The sequence below is a fragment of the Myripristis murdjan genome, chromosome 17 (genome assembly GCF_902150065.1).
Source record: "Myripristis murdjan chromosome 17, fMyrMur1.1, whole genome shotgun sequence".
Classification (NCBI taxonomy): Eukaryota; Metazoa; Chordata; class Actinopteri; order Holocentriformes; family Holocentridae; genus Myripristis; species Myripristis murdjan.
In genome coordinates, this window is record NC_043996.1 from 33139442 (window position 1) to 33157636 (window position 18195).

Here is an 18195-nt window from a genome sequence, read left to right on the forward strand (position 1 = left end):
CTTCGCCAATGGATATTACCCATCAGTCATTGTGCGCCAGCGAGTCGAACCAACGGTTAACTCATTCAGTGCCAAACACCACAACAACACATGGCAACAACAACCGGGTGCTCGAGACGCGGCGGTTATTTCTCACCACCGTCATTATTAAGGATTTTAAAATAATCTGTCAGTGATCAACATATAATTTGACACACAATTTGTAAATGATGTGATACGAATCTCTTCAGGAATGACACCGTACATCTTGCAATGAAATCACATTTATTTATAAGTGTTTGCTTGTTGAGCTAAGTTGATTACGCTGACAACAATGGGGTGCACGAGATGTGACGGTTATTTAGGAATGACAACCGTACATCTTGCAAATGACAGCGGTAATGTGAATGAATGAAATAACATTTCACAAGACATTTCACCGGGGTGTGTTTTGGAAACTCGGCCGGAAACAGGGTGTTCCGATTGGAGTAAATTCGTGCAGTGAAGTTCCCTTCGCCGACGTTCCCTGTGCAGGGAGTAGGGAGCTCTGTCGCAGTACACTGTGGATCGGAACTAGCTACCAGAGATGGTGACTTGAGTCATTGCGACTTGGACTCGAGTCGACTCAAGTCGCTGTTTTAATGACTTGTGACTTGACTTGACAAAATATAAAAAACTTGAGACTTGACTTGGAGGAAGACTCGGGACTTGACTTGAGACACGATGACTTGAATGACTTGATTGTTCATTTCATGTTTTCGGTTTGAATATAAAATATAAAATAAATATCTCCAGCCTGTAATTTTACCCGGTATACGAGCACACGCTGGGAATGGTGTTGTAATGACTGGATAACGACCCTGTCAGTCAGTCATGGCCTCTCTACTACCTACCTTATGTTTTGGAGAAACACGCCCCTCATGTCAGACGGTCATCATCATGTCAGCGGTCTGTCATGTGAAGAGCCATTCTGCTGAGTAAGTGCTTGTAAATGAGCTAATAGCCTGTTACCCTGTTAGTCGATAGTTAGCTTAGCTAACGTTAGCTCGATACAAGCATGGGTACGAGATGGTTTGCGTGTGATTTATAGTCTCTTACTGACTTTTGGCGAGTTAGTGCATGACATGTAGGGCCTGACTGACGCTAGGAAAGCAGATCAATAAAACAGAGCAATAAAGCAAAAAGTCATATTTTTTAAACAGGTTAACTAAATTGGTCAATAATATTATTTGATAGTTACTAATATCTTATATTTTCTCTTTATTAAGACCAGATTCTGCATGTAAGATTGTGACAGTGTGACTTGACTTGGACTTGACTTGACATAACCTGTGAATTGACTTGACTTGACTTGCCCAAGAAAAAAATACTTGCGACTTGCTTGAGACTTGAAGGTTAAGACTTGAGACTTACTTGAGACTTGCACATGGGTCACTTGATCCCATCTCTGCTAGCTACTAACAAAATGAAGTGCACTACAAATTCCCCAGATGTACACACAAAACGGTCAAAAGGTTGACTGTGGAGCGACTGTTTATATGTCACTTTATTTCAGGGCCGGAGTGGGACTCATTTTCAGTCCTGGAGTTTTATGCCTCAGACCGGCCCACTTTAGATCATGATCTATTATTATTAAAATCAAAAAATATAACGGGTCACTACTTTCGTTTGAGTATAGAAAGTGGTTATATTGGAATTAATGCTTGCTTGTTCACACACTCAAGTTCATCTGTTCCTTCCATATTGACAGGAGCAATCCCCTCATCACTACTGGCTTCTGGCTCTGCTTCTGACACCCAATCACATTTTTAAAATTGTCATAATTCTCAGCACAAATCTCCCCTTTTTACAAAGCCTTCTGATCAATTCAGGTCAGTTTCATTAATATAGTGAGGAATCATCTAGCATCTCAGGACACTTTTCATATAGAGCAGGTCTACACCATACTCTTCATTATATTAATGAAAAAAAATAAAAAAATAAAAAAAGACCGGCCCTCGCGGCCCAAACATCAGACCGGCCCACTGGGAATTGTCCCGGTCCTCCCGATTAGCCACTCCGGGCTTGCTTTATTTAGTTTTAATTTTTTTTCAGGCGAGAAAGTAACCACGTAGATTCCAAATATGTGATCAGTTTGTCCAAAGAGCGTCTGTTTTGAAAATTGCTTCAACGTTTTCGGATAACTCTCAAGCTAGCGATTGTGCAAAATACAGTCACTTCCGGTTGTTTACAAAAATAAAACTCTAATATCTTAGAAGCAGTGGTGATGCTTTTATTTTGAAGATAGGATGTGTACACGTCTACTTCTGGAGAACTTTACCACCGAAAACCAAAGCCGGCGGCGGCACTGGTTGGTATCAGGCGGGCCGGCCGCGGCACCAGCCGGTACTGCAACCCGGTCAGGTGTTCCGGATCTGACAGGTGAGCGGCCGGTGCCGCGACCGGCTCGCCTGATGCTGACTGTCGGTCGCAGCACCAGGGGGTAGAGGGTGCTGCGGCCGATGAAACATCCTTCAATAACAAATGATAAATTTCAGAATCAATCAAAATCAGTAATCAATAGAGCTATTTTCGCGGGCGATGGTCGGCGGTAAATCTCCGTTTGGAATTAGAGAGGAGGAGAAGAAGAAGAGGAAGCTGTGGCAGAGCCCGTCTACGACGAGCCTTGCCACTCCCATTGTATCAAACTTGGTTGCAGTTCCACTGTAATTCCACTGGGGGTGATCGCGGGCGAGTGCAGAATGAATGGGGCCCTATGGAGCTAAACGGCTAAATTTGTCTCTTACTCCTGTTTATGCTTGAAAAATCGCAAATACTGTTGTAGTTTCTGAAAGTTCAATATGGATTATAGGTTAAAAGTGAAATTAGCGAGAACTTATATCCTTTCAGTTTCCTACAGTTTGGGCTGTTGTTGGCCATAACACGCTAGCATTTGCTAATGAATGCTGATTGGTCAGTGACGGACTTGCGGCTGTTTACGACCAGGGATCCCACTTGATGGCACCCGAAGACCAAGAGAAACGGGAAACCCCACTCTTAAGGAGGACTTTTCCATCAAAGTTGATATTTGTGTATACAGAGAATGTCTAATATAGCACAGGCGGGCTCTCTGAGTGTCTCCGTCTGCTCTGTGGAGACGGGCTCTGGAAATCGCCATAAAGCAGCACCTCTCAATGTGTGACGTCATCACACTTTTTGAACGGCTTTTTAGAACAGCTAGGTGAACTTAAAAAATCCAATATTCAGCTGAGTGTATTTTTTTAGCCCCAACTTTTGAAAACAGTATTCAAATTACTTGACAAAAAATTATTTCCAGAGAAAAGTGGATTTTTAGGGGTGTAGCCCCATAGACTCCCATTCATTCTGCACTCGCCCGCGAGCGCCCCCACATGGACAGAGACGTGTTTCCGAGACCCGGAAGTTAGACGAGAGTGCCACTTCTCCCTGTATTAGAGATTCTCTGGCTGTGGCGATAAGTGCACAACGGGAAGTGCGCCAGAGACAGCCTTCACTGTCGAAATTTGCGCCCTGTGCCAGTCAGTGTACTGTCAGCTGAGTGTAGCTACACACCATCAGTCTTATTATGGTTACTGTGTGTTGGTCAGGTGGAGCTGCAGACACTGTGTGCACAGCAGCCGGCAGAGACACATCATTAAACCTCTGAACATGAAGAAGCTGCAGATCAAAATGTTTGATGAATGTGAGAATTTTATTGTAATAAAAAGAGAATTAAAAGACGGTGACAGACAGACAGAGACAGTTTGGTGGTCCAGCCTGTCCACAGGTTGGCTCATTATCAGTGTGAATGTGAAGCAGCTGTTCATGTTATTAATGCAGAGAATCAGTTTCTTTAACAAGGTCGGCCTCTCGTGTCCGTCAGAGCGTCCCTGTAACTTGTGGTTGCCCACCGTCCCACATGGGAATAAAGGCTCAAAATCAGTCAAAACGTCAACACACACACAGATCTCTGACAAACCCAGCAGGTGAGGCAGGAGCTGTGAGGTGTTTCCTCAGAGCTCCTGAGCGTCTCTCCGTCCGGCTGTCAGCTCAGAGTCACAGAAACTGCAGGTTTTTTCAGTCGCTTTACCTCCTCTGTCAGCTCAGACACCCTGATATCAAAACAGATAATACTTCGGCCTAATGAGAGGCTCTCTGCCCAAAATAACACATTTTGTTTGCAAAAGGCTCTTACCATGACAAAACATTTCAAACATGCAGCAAAAGCACATTTTGTCACCGGACAGTACAACTAATCCACTCACTCACTTCATACTCAACTCCATAATACAACACAGCCTTTTCAGTCTGAGCAGCTTCAGCCTTACTTTCTCCTGTGTGTATTGCAGTCATATTTTTTTTTTTGATATTTCCCATAGTTACATATTGTAAAGCAAGAAGCAAAAGCCAATATTTCCCTCAAACAACTCAACTTACAGTAAAGAATTACATCCAAACTCAGAAAGACTTTGAAGTGAAACTTTTACTGTATTGATGGAAAAACTGATATACTGTAATTCACATACAGTATTACACAGAAAAAATCAAGGGGGTGGAAAAAAATACAGAATATAATTTATAATTTGTATATTAAATTCAGGTCATTTTGCATCTGAAAACATTCTGTAAATATCCATAAATATACAATGAACAACAAATAAAATGCAGGAAAAAGAAAAAGACTTCAGGGAGTAAATGTGAAATATCAAAGTGATCTGATGATTTTTATTAATTTGTGATTTAAAAAATGATCTTTGAGGAAAGTGTTGAATAACTTTATTGACACTCCCATCGTGACAGAACGAGCAGCGTGTTATGAATCTCTCTGTGGCGGCAACTCGTCATGAACATCGACGCTGCTAAAGTTCTTAAAATGCAGTGAGCTGATTGGATGTTGCCGGGCAGGTCAACTGTGTGATGTCAGAAGAGTTTCTGCACACAGGAGGAGACTCTCACTCCATCTGACACACAGACACTGAGGAACCATGTGAACCTAACCCAACCCAAAAGCCCGGGTACAGAGGCTGAGTGAATGTGGAGGTGAAGGTGTGGAGGTGGATCAGTGTGTCAGAGGAGACGCTGTAGAAGGACAGAGAGCCAGCAGGCCAGTCCAGATACACTGCCACTCTGTGAGGGGAGGGGGGGGCAGGGATGGCTGTGCTGATGTCGTTGTGGCAGACAGAGAAACTTTGATCAGAGCAGATCAGACTCCAGGAGTTTTTGTTTCCTCCAAACCTGCTGTCACCACCAACTCCTCTCCTTCTGATTCCTCTGTAAGTCACTGAGATAGAAACCCGTCCTTCCCACTCGACCTCCCAGTAACAGCGACCAGTCAGACCATCTCTACACAGGATCTGTGGCCAGCAGTCAAACCTCTCTGGGTGATCAGGATATGGCTGCTTCTCTGTCACTGCTGTCACCTTCCTGTTGTCCTCAGACAGGACGAGCTCTCTGTTTGCTGTGTTTGTGTCCAGTTTGAGTTCACAGGAATCTGATGGAGAGAACAAGACACAAAACAGCAGCAGGTTGTTATCTAACACACCTGTTGTCTTTATTATCTGTTGCTTTATTAACTGGTTCAAGTCAGTCGATGAACACGTTCATGATGCCAGAGCTGTTTATATGGAAAGCAAAAGGTTTTTATGGGAAATCATTTTTTGTCTTTTTATCCCTGTTTTGTCATGAATTTAATTTCAGTTGTTTTAATTCTGCACTTTGTAGGTTATGTTTTATGTTTTGTCCTATTATATCTTGCTATATAAAGCACTTTGTAGCTTTGTTTGAAAAATTCAAAATAATTACAATAATAATTATAATAATGCTAATAATTGTTGTCATTACTGTTATTACTATTATTAGCATTAGCATTACTAGCATTGTTCTTATTGTTGTTTTGTTATTGTTATTATTATCATTATTATTACAGTTTAGTAGCAGACACATAATAGAACTGTGGTCATAATTCATGATAATTTTCCTGTCATTGGTTGTGATGTTCAACATGTTCAGTTCTGTTTTGGGCCTTTCTGTGTTACTCGCTCACTTTAAGAGCTAAGTGTGTTGCCATAGTAACGGCTAACTCCTCGTGGCGGTGTAAAAGCAGTGTGTGGTGCGTGTTACGGCTCCATGTTACTGAGCAGCAACACGTGTTAGCACTGCAACAAACAACACACCAGTTGGCCAAGTCAAGCAGAGAAGTTGTCTGCCTCTGTTTCCCCACAACATCCACGCTGGAAACACACAACTTCCACATGTGAGACACTTCAGCACAGAGATGGACACCACTCAGTCAGGACGATACAAGCATGGACATTTTTACTTTGTGGACGTCAGCTGTGATCAAATGAATAAAGATCAACTGATCAAAATGAAACAGCCGAATGAGGATCAGGGAATAAAGACGCTGTTTGTTCTCGAGCAGCAACTAAATGATTTTTGGTTCAACATTAAAGGCCCCATGGTGTCCACTTTTCCAGGGTTTTATTTAACTGCTGATCTCCCTGCAAGATGTATTTGTGGTTTTGAGGACCTGTGGTCTGATAAATATAGTTTTACAGCTCCTCTCTCTTGCCTTTCTTCCAGAGCTCTGGCAGCATGGTTCGTTTAGCCAATCAGAAGAGAGAATCAGCTCCTCTCCACTGATTGGCTGACTGTTTTCTGAGTGACATATGCTCGGGCCAATCAACCGACGTCACTACGCAATGCATTCTGGGACGTAAACAATAGACCGAGAGAAAAACGGAGCTAACGAGATACAGTAAAGTTTGTCAAAAGCGAGTTCTCATCTTATGTAAGATTGTCATGGCTGTCGCCGAGCGTGATGTCATACAACCGTACGTACTTGAGCCCGACTCCGATCCCGAACCACGAACGAAGCCGGCTTTGTGTTGCTATGGTGATGGCAGCGCACATGGACGCAGCGGCCCCTCCAGGGATCAGCGAGAGTGAATGTTTGAAATGTTTTGCTTAACCCAGACGCTCAGGTTGCATAACCTACAGCTGAGAGACTTTACTAAACATCAGGGTAAAGCACGCTGCAAGAACTGAGGCTCTCTGCTTTGATGTGGACACACTACGCCAGCACGGGATTTTACCTGTGTCTACACCTGTGTTACGGATTAACTGGTTTCCCTGTTAACTGGTGACCTTTGTTTGTAAACGTCGGGCGTTTCTCGTGGCAACAGCAGATGTTCCAATCACGGCGAGGGGACGCAGCTGACCTCGCGAACGCATGAATGACTATTATTAAATCTCTTATACTTTTCTAGACTTGGCTAACTATCTGCTCAACTTAGCTTGTTGGTGGTTCATGTGGTTTAGTGAAACGGTGGGATCAGAAATCTACTCCATATTTTGCTTTATTTTCTTCAAAATAAAAAAAATTTATCCACCCGGGGTTCGATACCGGGTGTGAAACCTAAAAGAAATATTGTAAGTCATTTAATTAGACCACTAGGCTAGAGTACCTGTTGTGGGCTCTATCTGACAATATAATACATGTCAGGCAATAACAACCACACGGCCTCCACCAGGCCCTGTATACTTCTGCCAGATTAACTTGTGACCGCTGTTACTGCGACGCACACAAATCTGTCTCCACCTTTTGAAAAACCTTTAATAAAAGCTGAAAGTCTACACTTCAATCACGTCTTGATTACTCCAAGGGCAACATTATGAATATTGTTTATCTGTCCAAATACTTGTGGACCTAACAGTAAACAAGTAAATGACGGTTTGCACATAAATTCGTCGTTTACTGTGAAAACATTGCAGATATTTATTTTGTAAACACACACACACACACACACACACACACACACACACACACACACAAGTATTTAATGTCAGGCAAAAACAACCACACAGCCTCTTGCTGTTTGCCAGATTAACTTGTGACCGCTGTTAATAAACTATATAATAGTGACTACAATGAATTTGTTACATCTCAACATGCATACAGCTGGCCCTGCAGTTTACAAGACAAATCGATTCCCCAGTGGATGCAACAACTGCAAACAGTTTGTGGTTTTATGGGATTACTTAGCCTTCATGATAAAATTTGATGCTGTCCTTTTTATAATAGCGTTGGATACAGTTGTTGCATCCACTGGGGAATCGATTTGTATTGTAAACTTCAGGGCTGCTGTAGGCATGTTGCTGTGTCAAATTCATTGCAGTCGCTTTAGTCTATTTCCCCCAAATATCCTCCAAGCAAACAAAATCTCCGATGCTCGACAAACGCTGAGCTTGAGAGGCACTACAACGTGTGTGTGTGTGTGTGTGTGTGTGTGTGTGGCTGTGTGTGTGTGTGTGTGTGGCTGTTATCATCGCAGTAACAGCGGTCACAAGTTAATCTGGCAGAAGTATAGACAAGTTTACGCGCCAAATCCTGGGGGGCGCCATTACCCTACAAAAATGCACTTCATTTCCGCCGGAAGTGGTTTGTGCAGCGTATGCCGGTGTAAACAAACTTCCATGCTAACGCAGCTTCGTCTGGACATGTAGCTCGCTGCTCGTGAGGTTTCAATTTTAATAATTATGTCCTTACAATGGGAACACGGTTCAACCACCTTGACTGTGTGAAAATAAAGGTTTATGTAAATGTAAAAATGTAATTTCATTTCATTATTGCACTGAACTACGATCATGAATGCTAGGCCTTATGTTCCTCAGTGTAACAGTTTCTTTTAACACAGTTCATCATTCATAGTAAGCTCATGCTGTACATTAATAACACTGGATGAGTTAATTGCTTTGAGGAAACTAAACAAATGGCTTCAACAAGAAAGAGAACGTGTTTAATCCTAACACGTATTAAACCGTAAAATACAGAAGCAGCCCACATAATTACATCACTATAAAAATATTCATATATAATATTAAAAACTACAATGCACACAGTATTTGTTGTGTTTATCTGTATTTAATGAACAACATGGCTGGGTGCTGATAGACAGGGTCCTCACGAGGCTCTGATCAGTGGACTCTTCAGGTTAACTAGGCCAGCACACTACCGTGTGTTCATCTTTAATTTCCTTTCGTCGGCAGGACAGAGCTAGCTAGCTAAAAACCTATGTATGTCTGTGGCTAAAAACAAACCAGCACGCCAAAACGGAAATGGATTGCATCGATGGGAGGAGTTTAGGATGTAGAGCGGAAACGGCCCATAAACTTGTCTATACAGGGCCTGGAGGAGGCCGTGTGGTTGTTATTGCCTGACATGTGTTATATTGTCAGATGTATCCCACAACAGGTACTCTAGCCTAGTGGTCCAATTAAATGACTTGCAATATTTCTTTTAGGTTTCACACCCGGTATCGAACCCCGGGTGGATAATTTTTTTTATATTTTATTTTATTTTGAAGAAAATAAAGCAAAATATGGAGTAGATTTCTGATCCCACCGTTTCACTAAACCACATGAACCCCAACAAGCTAAGTTGAGCAGATAGTTAGCCAAGTCTAGAAAATTATAGGAGAGATTTAATAATAGTCATTCATGCGTTCGCGAGGTCAGCTGCGTCCCCTCGCCGTGATTAGAACATCTGCTGTTGCCACGAGAAACGCCCGACGTTTACAAACAAAGGTCACCAGTTAACACGGAAACCAGTTAATCCGTAACACCAGCCGTCACTGGGGAGAGGAGGCAGAGCCAGCGGTGCGAACGCAAACAGAGGAGGGGGAAGAGAGCCAGGATCCACGCTAGGCTGACTTTACCCATCACTCGGGGATCTCAAGTGAGAAACGCTATCTCATTTTGTGTGCACTACTGCTGTATGTGCAGCTAAATGACAATAAAGCTTGATTTCATTGTGTCGGGTTGATAAAACAGTCGGCGCTGAAATGAGCTTGGTAGCTTTTTGGTCGGGGAGTTGAAGCTAACTGGCTGGGCTTGTTAGCTTGGTAGCTTGTAGCTCGAGGAGCGTAAACAAACTGAGTTGGCTGGCTTGAGAGTTGGTTACCTGGGGAGGGAAGGCGGGCTGTGGGCGGAGTCACTGACGCAATAAACCAGAATGACGTATTAAACCAGCAGGAAGTGAAATCCACTCCTTTTACAGGGACAGTTTCAAAAAACGGGCTGTGTGCACTTCTCCATTTATCATAGGCGAAATGCATGGCACAGTATTTATGTGGCCCCAAGACCTTCCCTATCACGCAAAAACAAAGAAAATTTCATTTTTCAGGCCATGGGGCCTTTAAAAGCAGCTGAGAACAAACAGCAGAAGCTGCAGCTGCAGCATCTAAACAGCTGAATGTTTGCTGCTTTGTGTTCAGGAGTCAAACTAAATCCACACTTACACTTCCTCAGGCCTGGTTTCAGCCTCTGCTCTCCACCATGGTCCACCCTGGAGGAAGAAACAGAGTCAGAGCAGCAGATTCTCTTTGAGGATGGAAACATGGGCAGTAAATAACCTTCCCTATGAAGGATTTAGCAGACCACCTCACTCATATCCACCATTCAACATGAAACAATACTCCTCAGGCCCAGGGGCGGACTGGGACTAAAAAACAGCCCTGGACTTTGACTAAGCCCAGCCCAAAATAATGGATGCACGAAAACACCAAAATGATTTAACAAAATGTGAAATTATTGTTTGTTTTAAAAATGTACATTACTTAGCAAACAGACCTAACAATTCAGCCAACAATGAATGAGCAGTAGTATGCATGTGATAACATAGATTGAAAAATAAGCCAAAGTGATACCTCCTCTCTGAATAGACAAGCTAAGCCAGTGTGCTGCTGTTAGCCAGTGAAAATAGAGCGGAGTGGAAACTCTTCTCTTTGTTACACAATCTATGTCAGTGCGCTGCTGCAGCTGGAAAGTTTCTCTGCCTTTTGGACTCATACGGTGCCGGTGCAGCCGTTGGAATGTTTTTTTCTTGGTGGTGCAGGTGCAGGTGAAACGATGGAGGGGTTGTGCCACCCAGATTTGCTTCCCTTCTCCCAATGAGTGAGACTTGAGAGCCCTGCCTCAGTCACCAAAACATAAGGCTAGCAAGATATAAAGGCAATAGCACCTGCACGGTGCACCGGAGGCAGAGCAGCAAACTCCGATGGGAAAAAAAAAAAAACGTGCGCTTGAAGACTGTACCACTTCAGGGAAGGGGTGTGTGTGTGTGTGTGTGTGTGTGTTTATACATTTTTTGTTAAGTAATAATGTTATAATTATCATGGCATTTTTTTTTTATTATCAACCTTAATTTTTGCACTTCGCGTAGTCTGCGTATAGGGAGCGGCGGCCCTGATGCTCTCTCTCTAGTCATCTCAACTTGCACACAATACCACGAGTATCTTTGACACGGCTGAGTGGCGAGTAAGCCTGCGCATCTAAGGACCTACCGGTGCATTGTTGCCACTTATCAGTCTGGATATGGAACAACAGTAGATTACAAGCAAAAAGGGGAGGGAAAAAAACAAACAAAAAAAAAAAGACCGGCCGGCCGCCGGTCGACTGGCAGCACCGGCCGTTCCAGATGGCCAGTCCGCCCCTGCTCAGGCCTCTAGAAGACATTGTGTGTGTCTCTCCATACCTGAGAGCCTCCAGTCTCCAGGTTGGATCCTCCAGTCCAGCAGAGAGCAGCTTCACTCCTGAGTCTCCTGGATGATTGTAGCTCAGGTCCAGCTCTCTCAGATGGGAGGGGTTGGAGCTCAGAGCTGAGGCCAGAGAAGCACAGCCTTCCTGTGTGAGCAGACAGCCTGACAGCCTGCACATGGACACACCAAACACAACAACACAGTCTGATACACATACATGTTGGATTATTTCATCAGCACAATAATCTGAAATTATCTGGGTTCATTCAGACAAATATTCAAATGTGTGATGGGCTTTGTGTTTTCATTTAGTCCAGTTTGAAAGCTCTTGAGTTCTCTGATCCTGACCTGAGAGCCTCCAGTCTGCAGTGTGGACTCTCCAGTCCAGCAGAGAGACGCTTCACTCCTGAATCCTGCAGATCGTTGTTACTCAGGTCCAGCTCTCTCAGACTAGAGGACTGGGAGCTGAGAACTGAGGCCAGAGCTGCACAGCTTCTCTCTGACAGATTACAGCCACTCAGCCTGAGGAGGAATTAGCGAAGAACAAGGTAAAGCTGAAAATATCAGCTTTTTTTCTCATGTAATAAAATTCACCTATAGTTCTCCAAAGTTAAAGTATTGAATATATTCAATTCTAAATGAACCTACACAGATTTCCTGGAGGCTTTGACCACTGGCAGCAGCCTCAGAAGAGCCTCCTCTGAAGCAGAGTATTTCTTCAGGTCAAACACCTCCAGATGTTCTTCTGATGACAGTAAGATGAAGACCAGAGCTGACCACTGAGCAGGGGACAGTTTGTCTGTGGAGAGACGTCCTGATCTCAGGTACTGTTGGATCTGCTCCACTAGAGAACGGTCATTCAGCTCATTCAGACAGTGGAACAGGTTGATGCTTCTCTCTGGAGAGGGACTGTCCTGGATCTTCTTCTTGATGAACTGGACTGTTTCCTGATTGGTCTGTGAGCCACTTCCTGTCTGTGTCATCAGGCCTCGTAGGAGAGTCTGATTGGTCGGCAGTGAAAGACCCAGGAGGAAGCGCAGGAACAAGTCCAGGTGTCCATTTGGACTCTGTAAGGCCTTGTCCACAGCACTCTGGAGGAGGTGTAGCTCAGATTTCTTGTTGAACAGTGCAGACCACCAGGAGGTTGATTGTTCTTCTGACAGCAGATTGACTCCAGAGTTGATGAATGTCACAAAGACATGAAGAGCAGCCAGAAACTCCTGAAGGCTCAGATGGACGAAGCAGAAAACCTTGTCCTGGTACAGCCCACGCTCCTCTTTAAAGATCTGTGTGAACACTCCTGAGTACACTGAGGCTGCTCTGATATCAATGCCACACTCTGCCAGGTCTGCTTCATAGAAGATCAGGTTGCCTTTCTCCAGCTGCTCAAAAGCCAGTTTTCCCAGAGACAGGATCATCTCTCTGGTCTCTGGAGTCCAGACTGGATCTGTCCCAGCTCTCCCATGATACTTGAGGTTCTGCACTTTGGACTGAACCAGCAGGAAGTGGATGTACATCTCAGTCAGGGTCTTGGGCAGGTCTCCTCCCTCACTGGTTTTCAACACGTCCTCCAGAACTGTAGCAGTGATCCAGCAGAAGACTGGGATGTGGCACATGATGTGGAGGCTTCGGGACGTCTTGATGTGGGAGATGATTCTGCTGGCCTGCTCCCCATCTCTGAATCTCTTCCTGAAGTATTCCTCCTTCTGTGGGTCAGTGAAGCCTCTCACCTCTGTCACCATGTCAACGCAATCAGGAGGGATCTGATTGGCCGCTGCGGGTCGTGTGGTTATCCAGAGGCGAGCAGAGGGAAGCAGGTTCCCCTTGATGAGGTTTGTCAGCAGAACGTCCACTGAGGTGGACTCTGTAACATCAGTCAGGATCTGGTTGTTGTTGAAGTCCAGAGGAAGTCGACACTCATCCAGACCGTCAAAGATCAACACAACCTGGAAGTGCTCAAACCTGCTGATTCCTGCTTCTTTGGTCTGAGTGAAGAAGTGATGAACAAGTTCCACCAAGCTCAACTTTTTCCCTCTCAGCAGATTCAGCTCTCTGAAAGTGAATGGAAATGTGAAGTGGACATGCTGGTTGGCTTTGTGTTCAGCCCAGTCCAGAGTGAACTTCTGTGTTAAGACTGTTTTCCCAATGCCAGCCACTCCCTTTGTCATCACTGCTCTGATTGGTCCATCTCTTCCAGGTAAAGGTTTAAAGATGTCCTCACATGTGATTGGTGTTTCTGGTGTGTCTGGTTTCCTGGATGCTGTTTCAATCCATCTGACCTCATGTTCCTCATTGAGCTCTCCACTCCCTCCCTCTGTGATGTACAGCTCTGTGTAGATCTGATTCAGAAGTGTTGGGTTTCCTGCTTTAGCAATCCCCTCAAACACACACTCACACTTCTTCTTCAGCTTAGATCTGAGTTCACGTTGGCACGCTGCAGCCGCAGTTTCTGAATGAACAAACAACAAAAACATCAACAAAACGATGTTGTATTACATATGAGAAATGTGAATATTTCCTGGTAAATGGACCTATTGGTCCTGTTCGACTGTCAGAACGTAGCGAGGTGTGCCGAGACCTGAAGGCTGTTTTACGAGTTCTGCAATCGTTTCTATGGCAACAACATGGTTCTAGGTTAAAGTTCCTGGAAGCCGATTTGGGCTCTGCTCCAGGAACTTTTAGGAGGAGCTAAAACGGCTGTCCGTCCTGATTGGTCGAGGAGTTGCCATGACAACACCTCTGTAAACATGAGCTATCAGAGGATGACAACACCAAGCAGCCGCTGCCAAACAGCAGACTGCAGGAACAAACGCAGAGCTGCACGTCCCGATCAGGATTTGGCGAGAATAAAGTTCCCAGTTGAACAAACAACACAGCGCTGCCTCAGCCGGAGCGCCGCCGCTGTCCCGGGGAAGCCGGCGGGACGAGACGGGAAAACAGGAAGCTGCTTTTCAGCGGCAGACAGGAGGAGGACGAGTCACCCCCTGCTGGCCGGGAGGAAAACTCAGAGGCTGAAATAATCTGTCATCAAGCAACAGCCTGACGCATCACAGCTGCTTTGATCTGATTGGCTGTTTCACTCGGCTGCTAATTGACATTTTTCTGTAACGAGTGGGAGTTTGTGAGAAATGAGGAAGTGAATTTAAAAGTTTCTCAGAGTTTAGGAGAGCTGGACGTCGAGTGCACAGCCAAAGAAGAAAAATCATGAAGCAAAAAGAATAAAACTAAGATTTTTTTAATTTAAATTAAATTTTTTTCCCTTACTGCTCCTCAGACGCTCAGCCAGCTCCTCCTGCTTCATCCTCCTCAGGAAGTGCAGTGTGATCTGCAGAAAAAACTCCCTGCTCCTCCTCTGCTCTTCCTCCTCATCCTCCCTCTGCCTCTCTAAGCATTCAGGGTAATCTGGCCTCAGAGACCTCTGCAGGTTTTTCAGCTCGTTCTTCACAAAGGTGACCATGTTCTCCTCCAGCAGCTGCAACACAAAAATAAAAGAATTAAACTTCCATATTCAATTTTGGACACAAAACACAAAATCAAATGCAGGTCAAAGAGCCTGAGGCTGGGCTGCACCAACGAGGATTCATTTTTAAACCCAGTTACATCACGGTTTGCACCGACCTTTAACTATGATCTGGTTTGAACTTTCATCTACACATGAGGGGCTTTAACTTTGAAAATATCTGCATTTTGGAGCAAAATGATGGAGTTGTTCAAAGACAGAGACAGACTGTCCTGTCAGTCAGAAAGTCTCTTTTTCTAATGATTGTGTTTTCTTTTCTCTTGCAGGATTTGTCCGCCCTGCTGCATTTCTTCAGCCCAACCTGTTTCTCAGAAGAGGAGGAGAAGTTTGAACGTCTGTGGAGCCACGATGAGCAGCTCACTGCTTGTTAGCGAGCCACAGCAAACTGGTTCCCCTGTCAGAGGAAACAGACAAACTGCTTTCTCTCTTTCTGCTTCCTGGCTTCTGACAGCATGTGAGTCCGTCTGCTTTTAGTCCTCAACCTTCATGTGATCACTTGTTCCTCTGTTTTCCCAGTGAGCATCTTCACTGAACTGTCATCCGCTGAGGAAGTTGAAATCTGTAAACTTGGACCAACTGAATCAGGATCAGTTGTTAATTGAGCAGCAGAGCTCTGCTTCCTTTGAAATCTGATCTGCTCTTTTTAAAGCGGGCTTTGCTAAACTCCCAGGGCTCAAAATGACGTTTTTCCCTCAGTGTCCGGAAGCTGTCCCGAATTCTGCCTTCAGCTGTCCCAGACTGAACAACCACTGTCCAAAATTAAAGATCTTTTTTCATTGTACACAGTACATATGGTTTAATAACTTTATTTCAGTAAGTCATCACTTTACTGACTCACTCTGGTCCAACATGGACGTTCTGGTTGTTGACTGCACTGAGATCTGAATAAAAACATTAAATCAGCCGAGGTGTTTGGCCACAGTCACTTTTCAATATTCTGTTGCTGACTGGCTGAGTGACTGTTTTTTCTGTATTTCTGACTGCTGGATCAATAAATGCATCACAAACTGCAGTGCAAATGCAAACCTGTCTCTGATTGGTGGACGCCGATGGAAATGTACACACACACTGTCTTTCAGCATCAGTCCTCTTCTTGTGCTGCTGCTTTGCCACTTTTTCCTGCCTTCTCTGCATCACAGAGTCGAACCTCTGGGCCGTGGACGGAGGTGCACAGCTGCCCGTGTGAAGCGGCTGATTTCTGCAAACAGCCCGTGTTGGAGATCCAACATGGAAGCATTTTGCATTCAGCCTTGTGAGCTTATTCTTGTCTAAAGCAGCGAGTTCTGCAGGCAGCTCAGCTCACATCACATATTTTACAAAGCCAAGTGGCAGCGAGCCGATGGAAGAAAAGCTGAGCACTGTAGAAGCAGTGAGAGACACCAGCTTTTAATCCCTGTGGACAGAGTGACTGACACAAACCATGTGGACACAGCCTCCCAGTGACGCTCTGCCTTCATCACCAGTAGGCACACTGACACATTTCACTTCTTTTACAATCATTTCATTTGTGATGCTGAGTTTCTCTGCTGTCCCAGACACTGTAGATTTGTGTCCCCGCTGCTGTTTTTATCGTCCCCAGGACAACGGGACATCCTTCATTTCCAACGCTGACTCTGACTGGAACTAATCTCAGATTAAATGAATCCTTGTTGCTGTAATCCAGCCTGAAAGATGTGAAGAGAGCAGCACGGAGACGATTCAGAGCAGAATGGCTGTTTTTCAGTCGCTATGTTGTTGGACATTTCCACACCTTAAATATGGAGGCCAGGTCTGTTTGATGCTGCTGGGCAGACTGAGCACTGGGAACCTCTGAGCTCTGCTGCTGGACTCTGTGGAGGACACACACACACACACACACACACACACACACACACACACACACACGGTTATTGGATGTGATGTTTTGAAAGAGGAAACTCAGTCAACAGAGTCTGAAGGATCAAACCAATTCTGGATCTCATGAATCTGATGACAGAAAAACATCTGATTTATCAATCAATTTTATCAATTTGAAATAATTACCCATCATCCTCAGAGAGGAGGCTGTCTCTGAACTTAATAGGCCGTCCCATAGAGTGGTCACTCTTCATGGACACACAGCTGGGCTCAGGTCCAGGTCCAGGGGAGTCTGGTCTCTCCTGCTGGATCCTGATAGAAACATCATGAACACACTGAAGGGATCTGCTTTACTTTCTTAGTAACACACTAAGAAAATAATAACTTCATATTAAAACATAGAAATAAAATATGATGTTAGCACACACAGAGCTTCTCCTGTGAATAATGCTGCTGTGCTGATTTGCCTGCTGAGCTCTGAGATGGAGAACAGTCATGGACAGTCAGAGATCCTCATCTCACCTCTTAGCTTTGGTCTGGCTGTCATGTTCCCCAGACAGAGAGCTTTCAGAGGCAGGGAGCCCCTTCATTCTTCTCCCAAATGGCTCCATAGCCGAGCCGACACCTTGACACAAACACAGCGGCTCATTCAGGACAACAAGCTTTCCATGAGTCAGACGGAAGTCAGCAGATATGAAACTATGGATTTGGGAAATGTCTGTGCAAGATCCATTGATGTAATAATAAAATAGTGTGTTACATTTTTATTTTCATAGTAATCTCCCTTGTTCTTCTTCTCATTATAATTCTCATCATTATTTTACCTTTAAACTGTTGATTTTGAAGGGAGAGGAGCGGCAGGAAAGTCAAATGGCGTGCGGCCCCTGTTTGCTGTGCGCCGCCGTCACTTCCTCATTTAGAGTCAAAGTAAGGAATTAACACTGATGTTGACATTATAACACAACGGCTAAAATGTTTTGGCACTACAGATATCCTGATGCCTGTGGGCGGTGGAATGTGCGGCATGCTGACTGACAGGAACTGTGTGTGAGTCAAGTCTTCCATGTAATGTGTGTGTGAGCCTCCTTTCCATTCCTGTGGTGGGCAAACAGGTGAGCAGTGTGAGTGTGAAAGGTGTGTGAGCCTGGTTTCATACTGAACACAGGGGGAACAGGATGTGACAGTCATACTCCAAGCTGTCAGGATGCACTGTCCCCGCTGGAATGGAGGAGGATTTAACACAAAGACAAACCTCAACATTTGGGAGGATTTTGCTCTTTGAGCCTTTCTCAGCAAATTCTGCTGCAAGTTGTTGGGAATAAGACA

At 44.6% G+C, this 18195-nt stretch overlaps 2 long non-coding RNA genes across 2 annotated transcripts in view; one reads left to right on the forward strand and one right to left on the reverse strand.

Annotated features, from left to right (window-relative positions):
- Positions 1 to 5122: 5122 nt before the first annotated feature.
- Positions 5123 to 18195, forward strand: part of LOC115374720 (uncharacterized) — a 14459-nt gene continuing 1386 nt past the window's right edge. Inside the window, exons 1-3 of the long non-coding RNA XR_003929644.1 lie at positions 5123 to 5192; positions 12500 to 12504; positions 16578 to 16581. This is a non-coding gene — a long non-coding RNA (uncharacterized LOC115374720). The remainder of the gene's footprint in view (positions 5193 to 12499; positions 12505 to 16577; positions 16582 to 18195) is intronic.
- LOC115374719 (uncharacterized) lies at positions 17062 to 17817 on the reverse strand. Its single transcript, XR_003929643.1, has 3 exons — positions 17694 to 17817; positions 17392 to 17494; positions 17062 to 17181 (listed from the first exon to the last, which is right to left on the reverse strand). It is a non-coding gene; the product is annotated as an uncharacterized LOC115374719 (long non-coding RNA).